Below are 15,352 nucleotides of genomic sequence, written 5' to 3' on the forward strand. Positions count from 1 at the left end.
GGGCGCAGCCCACCATCCCATGTGGGAATTGAATGGGCAACCTGGTTGTTGAGAGCTCACGCTCTAACCAACTGAGCCATCTGGCTGCCCCTTAATAAAATGAAAAAAAAAAAAACAGATTTAAAAAAGATAGTATCAGAAAACTGTAACAATCATTTAAATGTTTGGCAGAGTAAATCCTATGCTGTTATCTTTTTTTCTAAAAATATTGCTTGGTTGCTTGTTTTTCCATAAAAAGTTTACAGATAGTTAAGTTCTGTTAAGTACTCTGTTGGTATTTTAATTGGTAATGTATTGAATCTATAAATTAAATTGTAAAATACATTGTCTTCCCAAACATGAACACAAATATTTCTTCTTGTATTGAGGATTATCATTTCTGCTGTTAAAATTGTTGAAGCCTCCTTTATAAGTTACAGATGTCCCTCATTAGGTTAGTACCTAAATAATGTTTTTATTATCCCCTACATTGCTAAAGCTTGGATCATCCAGGATTTGTTTTCACCATATAATCGCTTAACATTTTGTTGTTTACATAACAATTTCCCATGTATTATCTCATTTGAGCCTCACACCAAACCTATGTGACAGGTGAAATTTCAGGCTTGTGACTTCAGACATGAACACTTACATTTATAAGAAGTTACTCCGAGGTCACTTAGCCAGTAACTGCTGGAAATAAGCTTCAAGCTCCAATCTAAAACCCTTTCCACCTCCTTATTGGATTTCATAAGAAAACAGTGAAATGCCGAATGTTGTCTTTAGTATTAGTAGTCCTTTCTATCATTTCCTTCAGAATAAAAATTAATGAAGGGTCACTAGGTACAGGAAAAAGTACAAAAATCCTGGCGTGGTCACTTATTACCTTCATGTTAATAAGCAAGGCTTAAATTCTTTGAGCTTTGTTTTCTTTTCTGTAAATTCAGAATACCACCTGTCATGTTTACTTCACAACGTTTCAAAGATAAAATGGCACCATATATATGAAAATTCCAAAGAAATGTTACCTGGTAAAGTCACCAAATTTTTCTTAATTTAATTTTATTGTAGAAAATGAGGAGTGATCTCTAAGGTTTCTTCGAACCAAATATTCTATCATTCAAGGCTGTTAATTAGGGGAGCAATTTACATTTAATTTAAGGATAAAATATTCTTACTTGATAATTTCAGTTTCCACCTTTTACTGAGGGTGGCAGAGCTGGTCTGCGTAGAAAACAGAATTTTTGGAGTTCCAGCAATCTTCTTTAGAGCTTACAAAACCCTTATTACCTCTACTAAATGTCATATATGGCATGTGTATATTTTTTAAGTGGAAATGAGGTGGAACTTTGTTTTGAATTAGAATATAGTACTATCCTATTACTTTTTTTTTTTTTTTCAAGGTGGGCGCAGCTCATAGTGGCCCATGCAGGGATCGAACTGGCAACCTTGGTGTTATTAGCACTACGCTCTAATCCACTGAGCTAACTGACCACCCCCCTATTACTTTTTAAAAATGGTACGTCATTGGGATGTCACTGGTACTGAGGTTAGAATTTCAGTCAGGTGACTTTGTGCAACTCCAAGCCAATACTTTGCATTTAAATGTTATGAAATTCTTGTGGGCTACCATCACTGCATCTACTTCAGTTCTTTAGGTAGGTTAGAGGTCATCCTGCATCTCCCCCTTTTTATTACCTATATGAATGGCAGTGTGAACCATTGAAAGTAGAGGCGAGTCGGTGGGAAGGGATTAAAGTACTCTGGTCTACCTGCTAGACATTGGATTTTGTATAGTTTACTAAGCAGTTAGTCTTGGGCAAACATTGTGAAGGTCATGTCATTATCCTCCAGCTCCTAACTTTTCTTTTCCAACCTCTCCTTGACCTTTTGCTCAGTTCTCTCCTATCAGGAGGCGCCAGATCTGAGAGGCAGAATGTAGAGGAAAGAGCATGGCTTTGGCATCAGAAAACCTATGTTGTCATCCTTACTCTGCTACTTTGAATTTGATTGACTCCAGATGAATCATTTAAACCCTGAGCCTGGTTTCCTCTTATATAAATTTGGGTGAATGATAGCTTATTGAAGATTGTCAGAAGATGTAACAAATAGGAAAGTATTTATGTAATGTATACATTTAGGTTATTAATTGGCCAAGATCTAAACCTAAATATTTAATGTATTGCTCCTTATTTGTGAATAACACCAAGGTCTTTGCACATGTTACTGACTCCCCTGGAATGATCTCTGCCCTTTACCCTCAGGATTCTGACTCTAGAAGGCTGATTGTAGTTCCCTTCTTAGAGACCGCAATAGCACTTAAATGCTTCCTTTTCTTTAGTCTTTATGACATGTTACAATTATCATTTATTTACCTGCCTGCATGTCCCTCTAGACCAACTAGTTTTTTGAGAGAAGAGACTTTCAGGACACACATCTTTATAGGCCTAGATAAAATATCGGATGTTCAATAGATGTCTAACACAGAGGGAAGAGGAAGGAAAAGATGGATAAAACAATTAAAGGTAAAATGATAATACAACGCAGACTCTGAAATGGACTATGGGAGTTAGAGTAGGAATGGGTCATATTTGCTTAAGGAATCCACTTCATGGAAGACAGGCCTTGAGATGAATTTGATAGGCCAAAGTTGGAAAGACAGTGTACTAGATGGCAGGACCAGCATAGTCAAAGACACAGAACAGAGAAAGAGCAGGATGTCTTTGGGGAATGGAAAGCATGCTCATTGGCAGTGGGTAGAGTACAGATGGGGAAGTTGTGGGGGATGAGGCTGGGAGGGTAAACAGGAGCTTACTCTGAATTCAGAGATGAGGAAGTTTAAAGAGTTCCCGCTGCTGCTTGGCCTAAATCCCTTTCTTCCCCTAAGTGCTTGGAGCAAGCTCCTCCTCCATTTCTCCTAACTTACAGTCAGGCCACAGCTTCCTTTCCACCGTTAGTAACTAGCTTAAGCATTAGGAGCCACTTTCAGGACTCTCAGAGTAAACCCTCCCGAATGATTTACTTTTATTACCCCTTCCTCCTACCATAAGTTTACACTTGTTGGGTCTTCTGACCTAGTTACCCTGATTTCTACTCCATAAACAATCTAAATCAACTATATAGACATGGGCCTGCTCTGAATTTTATTTTGAAAAAAATAGTTATATGATTTGTCACATGACAAATGAAGGCAACAGATAAGATGGAACATGAATTGCCAATTGAGTCATTTAGACAAGAGGTATGGTGGGTTGGGGGCAGGAGGCCCTGGGTTTATAAGACAGAAAAGGCACTGTGAGCTAGCAGGATCAGTCCACGTTTGTTTTTTCTTGCCAGGCCCTAAAGACTTTCGATGACCTTGCATCTCTGGCCTTAGCCAAGCCTGACCAAAGCAAGCCTTCCAACGCCTAAAGTAGTCTTTTCCTGTAAGTACTGGGCCACTACTTGCTGTCATGCTGACACCTTGCCTCTGACATATCTGTTGGCCAGATATATGACTGTAGATCTGTATTGTTTTCTTGATGTACACAGCAGTTTTCTCATTCTAGGGATTACAACCTAGCTGGCTTTCTCCACTGCAGGGCCATGTCATGGCCTAGAGATTGCTGTTATGGCACCACAGTGGATCTCCTGGAATAATAGTATTGATCCAGAGCAAGCCCATATCCAGTGTGTCTTTTTAAACTCTGTCACTTTGACAAGCTTAGAAGCCATTCCTATAGACAAGTTGGTTCCTCTAGGCCTTGGACCCATCTCTTTCAGCTCTTCACCATTAGTCAACATCTTTGGACCATCTCTGCTAGTCCAAAGATGAGCATATCAAAGACATGAAAAAAGGGGAAAGTGTACTAGGTTGCATTGCTGACCCCAATGCTTCAGCCTTACCTACAGGCAGACACTTGCCATGGTCTCATGATGGGTGGAGTGGATTTCCCTGCCCCTTGACTTTAGGCTTGGCCATGTGACTTGCTTTGGTGAATGGTATCTGGATGAAAATATTAGTGTGACAATTTCAAGCCTAACCCTTAATAGGCCTTGCATGTTTCCATTTGTTCTCTTGTACTTTTACCATCACCATGAGATGAACATGCCTAAAACCAAACTATCTCACTGGACCAAGGAAGATGATAACACACATACAACAGAGCCACCCTGTCCGATACACAATCTGAAGTGATAAAAAGGGCCACCCTAGCTCCCACACCTGAGGCAGTGACACCTAGCTGAGCCCAGACTAGATCCATGGAAATCCAGCCAACGAGCAAATGCGCAGTGTTTTTGCCCACCCTATCTGTCCCATGTCACTACTGCTGACCAGATTGGGGTGACCATCTGATTAAAGGGAAGCTTACATATAAGCAGTAGGCAAATGAGGTGAGCCAATCAAATCTTTTTTTTAAAAGACACAAGGGAAGATAATTTTATTTATTTATTTTATTATTGGAGTGTGTTTCTCCAGGGCCTATCAGCTCCAAGTCATTGTCCTTCAATCTAGTTGTGGAGGGCGCAGCTCAGCTCCAAGTCCAGTCGCCGTTTTCAATCTTACTTGCAGGGGGCACAGCCCACCATCCCATGCGGGAATTGAACTGGCAACCTTGTTGTTGAGAGCTCACGCTCTAACCAACTGAGCCATCTGGCCGCTCCTCAAATCTTCTTTTTGAGGGTTTGTATTTAGCAACACAATGTTATCAATAAGGAATAGAGTCTTCTAGACTTAGAGACCGAGGTGTCATTTGGAGCCCTGTGCAACATGATGAATTAACAGAAAAAGCCAGTCTTCAGAATGCAGTAGGAAAACAGAACAGAGAACAGATGTTCAAAGAGTTTCAGAGAAGAGTCCCAGAGAGGCAAAAAAGAAAAGAAAAGAAAAGAAAAAGATGGTTTGAGTAGATTCAGTTCTCAGAGTCTCTCCAGTACGAGCAAACATGAAGCCTGGCTGAACTGCAGGTCTTATGTCTAAGAAGGTGTCTGTTTTGTCACCAAAACCATCCCTTACCTTCCAATCAGCATGTGCACATGCACATACACACAGTTTTGTTTTTAGCTAATTTAAACATATTTGGTTCCTTGTACCTAAAGAACTAGAATAAGATGTTTTCTATAATGGAAAAAGAGGAAAGATGAGCAACCAGTTGTGTGACTGGTGTTCCCTCGTGATAGAAAACTGAACTGACTACATGTGGGAGTGTATATCACGCAGCTTTTGTTGCATAACAAACCATCTTAAAATTCAGGGCCTTGGAACAACACAATATCTGATTTAGCTCACAATTCTGTGGATTGTCTGTGTTGACTGGGACATTTGTGATGGCTTTTCTGGTCTGAGGCTAGATGTCCTAGGATAGCCTCACTCACATGTCTGGTGGTTGTTAAGGTTGTTTTTCTAGGAGGACCTCAGTAGCCATCACTTGTCTCTGTTCCATGAGGTATCTCATCCTCCAACAAGCTAGCTCAGGCTTCTCCACATGGTGGTTTGAGGACTACGATAGGAGCAACAAAGGAGTTCTAGTTCAAATGAAGAAGTTCATTTTAAGTCTCTTCTTATGTCATTGTTAGTATTGCTCCCTTAGGCAAAACAAGTCACCTGGTCAAGTATAGATCCAGTGTGATGGAGACTAAGCAAGAGCTTGGATACAGGGAGGAACGAACACATTGGAAGCCTTTATTGCAACAATATACTACAAAGTGCAATGGATGGACATGGTGGGAGAAAAGCATACTGCTAAAGAGCCTTTGAGCAAAGGCTAAAGGCCAGCAGAGTGGTATTTTTAAGGGAGTGAGTCTAAGAAAACCTCCAGTTTCCTATAAGTTGACCTATATACCTTTAGAAGAGTACAGATTTTAATTCAGGGACTCATGATTCTAAAGCCATAGAAACACTGGTCTAAATAGTTATAAAATATGCAATAAGTATCTGTAGTATTTTTACTCTCATTTGAATATGAGTATATAAGCTGCCTTTCCTCCTTTAGAAAAAAAAACAATTTCAGTAGAATTAACAGGGGGAAAATAACAAAAGAATTAAAATAAATTTTTTCCTGAATACAATCCACATAACAAGCTCTCTTATACTTGATAGAAGAGAAGACTGCCAAATAATAAACAAAACTATTCTGCTGCAAAACACTTCACTGGGGGTATCACAGAATGCACTGAACCCTTATGTGGAATGGGATGTGTTCCTTTACACTTCATAACCTCAGAACTATGAATCATAAGTTAAAAGTGATCACTCTGTTCCCTGTTTCTGAACACATGTGCCAATCTGGGTGTCCATATCTGTAAGACAGGCAGACTGGAGGTCTCCAAAGGTGGAAGCAATATAGACTTTGTCACCTGTGGGATATGCAGGCATCCCAACGTGTCTGGACATGGGCACAACAACGCCAGTTCTCTTGAATAGGCAGAGATGTTATATCACCCCATCCAGAAGAAGAGGGAGTCATACAAACCTATGGTTTCCTTACTGTACAAATACTAATTTACAAGTAGAAGATATTTCCCCTTTAACAAGGTTCCTCTTGTTATGTTGCCTAACTGCCAACCAACGATTTTGACATCACTGTCATTTCCAGGCAGCCAGACAGACATAAACAACAAAAAGAAAATTTCCATTTGTAGACTATAGTGTCCTTAACCAGCAGTTAGGGAAAAGGATATGAAGGGGAGTAGAGAAGTTACGGTATATTTGAAAATGTTAGTACAATGAAATTTTCCTGAAGAGCAGGGTTTTGGGGACCAATTGTTTTTACAAGGAGAAAAAAACTCTATTCTCCATAAGTGAGTGTTTTCATGTTGTGCCAGTATTTTACAAAATGTTTAAAATAACCTTAACTTTGAGAAATGATTAAATTCATAAGCTTATTTAAATACAACTAAAAATAATTCTAATAAAATTAATATTATCATAATGCAAGGAAGTATACAAATGAAAGCAATGTGGTTAGAAGTAAAAGAGATTGAGACCAAAGAACTGAAACGGCAAAGGGAGGGTAAGAATGGTGAGTTCTTGGGGTCGGCAGCTTAGCTCAGTTGGTTAGAGCTCGATGCTTATAACACCAGGGTTGCCAGTTCGATTCCCACATGGGCCTCTGTGAGCTGCACCCTCCACAACGAGGATGAAAACAGCTACTTGACTTGGAGCTGATGGGTCCTGAAAAAACACACTTAAAAAAAAAAGTTTAAAAAAAAAAGAATGGTGAGTTCTCAACCAAGGTAATGAAGGCCCAGTACTGTGCAGTCAGCCAGCCAAGAGGATAAGTAGGGGACAGAACCATCCAAATCTATCAAAGTATCTCTACAGTTTTTTAAAAAAACATATTTTATTTTTTAGAGCAGTTTTAGATTCTAGCAAAACTGAACGGAAAGGACAGTTCCCATATGAGCCCTGCTCCCATACCTACAGCCTCCCCCATTATCAACATCCCCATTGAGTGGTGCATTTGTTACAACTGATGAGCCTACATTGATACATCATTATCACCCAAAACCCACAGTTTATATCGGGGCTCATTTTTATGGTTCACATTCTATGCATTTAGACGAATGTATAATAACATATCCATTGTAGTATCAACACGGAGTAGTTTCACTGCTATGAAAATCTTCTATGCTCTACTTATTCATCCCCACCCCTACCCCACCTCCAACAAACCCCTGACAAGTATTGATATTTTTACAGTCTCCATAGTTTTGCCTTTTTCAGAACGTCATATGGTTGGAATCATACAGTACGTAGCCTTTTCATATTGGCTTCTTTCACTTAGTAATATGCATTTCAGGGTCCTCCATGTCTTTTCATGGCTTGATAGGTCATTTCTTTTTAGCACTGAATGATATTCCATTCTCTGGATGTACCAGAATTTATCCATTTGCTTACTGAAGGACATCCTAGTTGCTTCCAAGTTTAACAATTATGAATAAAGCTGCTATAAACATCTGGTACAGGTTTTTGTGTGGACATAAGTTTTCAGCTTCTTTGGGTAAATACCCAGGACCATAATTGTTGGATTGTACAGCAAGAGTATGTTTTATAGATGATGTAATACAGAATTGTACACCTGAAATCTATGTAATTTTACTAACAATTGTCACCCCAATAAACTTTTTTAAAAAAGAGAGTATGTTTAGTTTTGTAAGAGAATGCCAAACAGCCTTCCAAAGTGGCTGCACCATTTTGCATTCCCACCAGCACTGAATGAGAGTTCCTGTTGCTCCACATCCTCGTCGGCATTTGATGTATCTCTACATTTTTAAATTACTCATTCTCTAACATAAAGAGATAGAAAACAGAGATGAATACCTAGGTTTTGTGTACAGTGGTGAGGAAGGGGGCCTTCCCTCCCTCCGTGGGAGAATGGAGTACATAAAGTAAGCTAGGAAAACTCTGAGAAAAGGCCACACTTATTTTTTCAGTGATGGCTTAATTATTTATACATATAATGTTTATATGTTTATATGTTTACAGTATCTTTGGGAAAATGGTACTGTTGATTCACTGTAGATTGGCTCTTTTTTTTTTTTTTTTTTTTTTTTTTTTTTTTTTTTTTAAGGAGGGTGCAGCTCACCGTGGCCCATGCAGGGATAGAACTGGCAACCTTGGTGCTAGCAGCACCACGCTCTAACCAACTGAGATAATCGGCCACCTCTGTAGGTTGGCTTTTACTCTGAGATTTTTTTCATAAGTAGTGATAAATTCATAAGACACATTTACATCTCACCACTTGGTGACCAATTTCATAGTACATGCGAGTCACTTTGGACAAGTTACCCAGATTCTTGCCTTTATTTTCTTCAGCTCTAATAAGTGCAGTTGAGCTAGATAATCTGTAAAGTTCTTTCCAATACTTACATTTTTAAAAATTAAATCTATATGTTCCTTCACAAATAAGAAGTGCCCCCCAAAATACAGGTGCTTTCAGTGGAATGTCTCAAAAATGAGTAGTTTCCCATTAAAAAGACAATAAATATACTTCAATTGAGATCATTGTTCCTTTTTCCTTACATGCTATTATTGAGTGATAAATGACATATTTTCTTCTAATTTTTTTCCTAATCAAGTTTAAATATGGAGCCTAAACAAACTGTAAAGTTACTTTCTCTTTTCAAGAGCACACTTTTTAAAAGACGAATCTGCAAATGAAGGATTGTAATTTCATTGAGCTTAGTGAATTCCCTTCATCCATTCAACATATATTTTGTATCTACTAGGTGATTTGTCAGAGAAGGCACTAAATAATTTTTGCATTATATGAATGTGTTAATGGAGGACTTGAAAAGTCAGTGCCCCAGCATTATAAATGTAATACATTATTTGTAATCGTGAATGTATTTGAATATAACTGTGAACATAATTGTGGCTACTTGGGCTTCATTTTTGTCAGTATCCATATTTTTTACATCTCTCTATACAGTGTGTGGGGACAGAACCCCAGAGAGCAGTTTCCAGGCTCTTGGCCTCACATAGAAAGGTGCTGGCTCAGGTAGTAAATGGCCATCAACTGTGATTGGATGGCCGTCAGCTGTGGCTAGTTGGCCGTCAGCTGTAACCAGTGAGCCATTGGCCACTAATATAACTGCTGTGGCTACGCTAGCAGAAAATGGGGACTAGCAAGAAGATGGTAGCTGAGCTAGCAAGAGCGGATTGCAGTTAGCACGGCGGATTGCAGCTAGCAAGTGAGGTTGCTTGGCAGAGAGAAGCAGATGGCAGGTTGTGGATAGTGTGGTTCCTGCTTCCTGTGTCTCCAACCCAGCCGCCAGCGAGAATATAGTGGTATGACTCCCCCAACTATGGCTCCGCGGGTGTTCCTTTTTGGCCTCACCATGTCCTGCGTTCCTATGTGGGGAGCGGGACCAGAGACCCCGCATGCCGCACTGCACGACACAGTGACAAGTCAGAAAATAAGAAACATACATTTTTGTCTCTCTTAGCCTCTGGAGGCTTAGAGGTGGGCATATAAAAAAAAAAACAAGGGGCGGCTGGATGGCTCAGTTAGAGCGGGAGCTCTTAACAACAAGGTTGCCGGTTCGATTCCCACATGAGCCAGTGAGCTGCGCCCTCCACAACTAGATTGAAGATAACAAGCTGCAGCTGAGCTGCTGGTGGGGTATCCGAATGGCTCAGTTGGTTAGAGCACAAGCTTTTAACAACAAGGTTGCCAGTTCAATTCCTGCATGGGATGGTGGACTGAGCCCCCCCCCCCCCCCCGCCCCTGGAACTAAGATTAAAAACAATGACTTCACAACTAGATTGAAAACAATGACTCGACAACTAGATTGAAGGACAACTCGGAGCTGATGGGTCCTGGAAAAACACACTGTTTCCCAGTATTCCCCAATAAAAATTAAAAAAAGAAAAAAGACAAAACAAGTACACAAAAAAGAAAGCATGAGGAAAATAAGAGGAATGTGAGGCTTGAAAACCAAAGGGATGCTGAGGGAAGGAAATAAAAACAGCCAAATTGAAAATACTCTTGCCTTAGGCACTACCTTGCCCTTAACAAGACCTCAAGAGCATTTCAGGTGTCATCCCTGCCCCAGATCCTTGAAAACCTCTCAACTTGTATCATTTGCAAATTACCAAATGTGTTTGGAAAATGAGAAAACTTCCGGATGCTCATACTTTGATTTTTCCAAAAGGCCCAGTGTCTTGGTGGTAACCAAATATGACCAAGAATTAAATTCTGTGAGGAGAAGAGATCACACCAAAATGTAATCATTGTATCATCTATCTGTTGTTGCATCGCAAATGATTCCAAAAGCAAGTGGCCAGAAACAACAACCATTTAGTATGTCTCATGACTCTGGACAATTTTGGCTCAGCTGGGTAGTTTTCCTGCTCTAGGTGATATTGGCTAAGGTCATTCTTCAACTAAATCACTCATTCAGCATCTGCAATCAGCTGGGAGCTCTGCTGGGGCTGAAATATTCACATATCTGGAAGTTGGTGTTGGTCAACTAAAGTGCCATTGTTCTCCTTCACGTGGCTTCTCATCTGCTAGTAGATTAGATCAGCTTTCTCACAGCAAGGCAGCTGGCTTCCAAGAGGGAAAAGCCCACTTTTGTACAAGAACTTACCAAATCTCTGCTGCATCATGTTTGCTAATGTCCCATTGGCTGTGCAAGTCACGTGGCCCAAGCCCAGTCTCATGTGTACCTGTGAAAGGACAGAAGTGAGTTGTGACTAATAAGGGTTGAGACTAGACAAGGTAGAGTAGTTACAAGGAGATGGGAATGTGTGTAAGGTAACAGATGGGTTTTGTCTGCTTATCAAGGGAAATGTTACTGTTTTATACCAAAGGTATTTATATGGGCAGCCTTTGACACAATGTATTCCAAAAAGAGTTTATATTATAGAAGTCATAATTCGTCAGGAGCCACCTATGCAGCAGTCTGTCACATTCATTCATTCATTCATTCATTCATTCATTCATTCACTCATTCATTCAACAATTACTTATAGAACACCCAGACCCTAGGGATATAATAACTATCAGGACAAAAATCCCTGGCATAAGGATAATCTCCTTGGGTCTGAGGGGTTGGGGTAGGGGGAAGGTGGCAGGAATCTGCATCCTTAACAAGTGCCCTAAGTGATTCTGACAGACTAATGTTTGAGAGCCTCTACCTTAAACCTTTATCTGTAATACCAATATTCTAAGTGGATTATTTGATTGTAAGCAGATAACTGAGATTTGCAAGAGAAGGCACTAACACAAATCACAAGACAGATTTCTCTCACCACAGTTTTATCAACTCCTAGAAAAACAGATTCCAGCAGATCCATAGCCCAGGGGTTCTCAAAATGTCCCTGTAGCAGTGGTATCAGCATCACCGGGGAACTTGTTAGAAATGCAAATCCTTACATCTCACCCACTAAACCAGAAATTCTGGGGTTGGGGCCCAGGAGCCTGTGTTTTTTCTTTTCTTTTTTTTTAAAGATTTTATTGGGGAAGGGGAACAGGACTTTATTGGGGGAACAGTGTGTACTTCCAGGCCTTTTTTATTCCAAGTCAAGTTGTTGTCCTTTCAGTCTTAGTTGTGGAGGGCGCAGTTCAGCTCTAGGTCCAGTTGCCGTTTTCTAGTTGCAGGGGGTGCAGCCCACCATCCCTTGCGGGACTTGAGGAGTTGAACTGGCAACCTTGTGGTTGAGAGCCCACTCGCCCATGTGGGAATCGAACCGGCAGCCTTTGGAGTTAGGAGCACGGAGCTCCAACTGCCTGAGCAACCAGGCAGGCCCCGAGCCTGTATTTTAACAAGTCCTCTAGGTGGTTCTGATATAGGTAAAGTTTGAGAATCATCGCCATATCCTTACACTATTACAACTGCAACATTGCATAAAGTGATACGTAATCTTAGGTAGTTACACTGAGATTTCCAACATGCATGTGAAGGGATTCTCCAGTTTGTATGGAGTGAAGGGAAGGCTCCCAATTTGGCTATTTTTTTCAAGTATATATAAATTCTTAATCTGTCTTTAACTCCTGATACCTTGGGCAAATCACTTCTTATATCTGCCTAAATCATCCCAGTTCCATAAAAATAAAGGAGTGCCTGTGCTATTTGTTGTAATCCTTTCCAGCACTAACTTTCCCTTGTTGTACTTTCCATATCCATATCAATCCATAGTCAAGTTATAATTACAATAGCAAAGATTAAGGAAAGGCTAGCTTTCCAAATAGACTAGACTAGAAAGAATAATTCAGGCAAATGTGAGAAGACCAAGAAGCATTACTGGACAAAAAAAAAAAGATTCTCTAGGGAAATCTAGTCTTTCTGCTTATATGAATTCTGTGTAAATTAAGAAAGAACAGGAAAAGGCAGAGGAGAAATAAATGAAACATCTAGAGACTCTCCAATGAGGGTTAGCATTCAGAAATCATCACAGTGAGCTTCAGATAACTCAAGCTACTTAAACCGTTTGCATGAAAGACCCTGGTCTTCACCTTTGGGTTTCTTTGGTGGAAACAGACTTGCCAGTGAGGCTACATCTTGCCTTTCATAATAAACCGTGCTGCTTGTAGAGTGCTTTCCCAGGCATTACGTAATTTGTTTCACATTAACCCATCCACATCAGTGACATTTTCCCTATTTTACAAGTGAGCAAAGGGAAGCCATGGGAGGAAATGAGTTACTCAAGGTCAGGAAGATCAAGTGTTAAATGGCAGGGCCAGGATCAGACCAAGATCCTTAGCTTTCCAATCCAGTGTTTCTTCCACTGCTTTGCCTTTAGATCTGGGGTGAGTGGTAGGGATATCATAGTGGACTAGCACCCTCCTTTCTTCCTTTCCATCCATTTTCTTTCCTAATTTTCCTCAGCTTCCATTCCGTCAACCTGCTGTAAAAGGGCACAAGGCTTGACGTCAGGAAATGGAAATTCTAGTTCTGGTTCTGCCACAGAAGGCTGGCTGGTCGTAGACAAGTCACTTAAGTTCTCCGGGCCTCAGGTTCCCCATTACTTCCAACTCTGTCTCAATGACAGTATGATGAATGAAATCAGAATATCTATTAGTTGATTTTTACATTGATATAAATTTGAGTTGTCAGAATGCAGCTGGGCCACGAAGGAATGAGAAAGAGCAGGCAAATGGCAGTAATTCCAAAAGGAAAAGAGAAAAACGGTCTATGAGAGTCAGAATAAAAATTTAGGGTGTGGAGCTGAGATAGGCTGAGCTAGATTCTTCCATTTAAGACTCTTCCCTGATCTCTAGATGTGTGACTCCTGAAAGCTCCAGTAATATTTTGGCCTTTCAGTTTTGTTTTGGTGAAAGAAATGAAGATGTGGAATACAGACTGTTGTGGGAACCACAGGATCAATATATTTAAGAATGTCTCATGTACATCTAGTCCTACTTATTCTTAAATGTATGAATTCTGATCCCACTATACTGCCAAACAAACAATTTGCTGTCCTGTTAGAATCTGAGAGTCAAAAGTATGTGAAAGTTGAAACATGGTCAGGAATTCTTTTTTTTTTTTTTTAATGGATCGATATGGTAGGGTTGGTGGCTTTCTTTTTACTGCCTTCTAGAGTCATGGAAATCCTTATCTATATCATTCAATTACAGTATTTAGAGGCAAATTAGTTTACTTCCTTTACATTTGTCTGTATGCCTGCGTCTTTTCCTCTTCCAAGAAATTCAGAAATACTGATTCATCTGCGTTCCTGTTCTAAAGCCAGCCAGTTTATCAGTAGTTATCAAGTCCAGCATCTCCCTAAGCAGGCCTCATTTGAAACACCAGAATCTGATTTCTAGACAGAGTATAGGAAAATTTACTTCCAGAGTAAGTGTGGTAAAACTGTAAACAGGGAGATGGACTAGTGAGGTAGTGTGGAGTAAGGCTAGAGGGGAAAAACATAGAAATTATGTTTCAGAACACTGAGAGATTGGAAAAAAGTGACAGTGGGAATAGAATGCTTTCGGAATTGATAGGAAAACCAATTGTAATTTTCAACCAGCATTTAAAAAAATGATGTGCAATAGAATAAAACAATGCAGAATACATAGCATAGAAGGATAAAAATTGTTTGGAAACGTTTTTTTCAATATATGTAAATGAAGGGGTTCAGAACAGGCCTCTTCAAGGTGTGCCACTTTGGCATGTGACCTACTTTTATTTATTTTCTATTTTTTAAAATCGTATTTGTTTATTTTTGTTTAAGTATAAGTGATATACAATATATTAGTTTGAGGTGTGCAATATAGTGATTTGACATTTATATACTTCACAGTGTGATCACCACACTAAGTCTAGTAATCATATGTCGTTGTACAAACTTATCACATTATCCACTTATTTCCCATTACCCTTTTTCACCCACCCCCCTACCCCTGTAACCCCCACCCCTCTGGCAACCATCAGTTTAATCTGTTTCTGTGAGTTTTTGTTTTGTTTTGTGTGTTTGTTTAGATTCCACAAATAAGGGAAATATAGTATAATATTTGTCTTTCTCTGGCATGTGAATTATTTTTGGCTGAAGGCAGTTGAGACCCCTTGGGCTCAGGAGAAACTTTTACCTTTTCCTTCAAGAATGCAAACTGGGGACTTGCCAATTATAAGAGTTATCAGAAATAACTTTTTATGACCTATCTATAGGGCAGGACAAACTTCTAATTACTGAATATCTGTTCTTATCATCCTGAGACTTGCCCTCCTCCCTTCTGAAGCCTCAGGCGCCTTACCTCATCCAGAGCTCAGAAGGCCATATATGAACCAGGTCAAACAATTAAGTTTGCAAACTCATCCTAGAAAAAGTGCTACATACCTCATTGCTGAATATCACTACAGTCAACTTCAAAGTACTCCCCTTGGGAAGCTATGCACTGACACCAGAGCCTAGTCCACCCTTCAAAGCAACTTTGGAACTCTTTTT

This window comes from Rhinolophus sinicus, chromosome X (genome assembly GCF_036562045.2).
Source record: "Rhinolophus sinicus isolate RSC01 chromosome X, ASM3656204v1, whole genome shotgun sequence".
NCBI classification, from domain to species: Eukaryota; Metazoa; Chordata; class Mammalia; order Chiroptera; family Rhinolophidae; genus Rhinolophus; species Rhinolophus sinicus.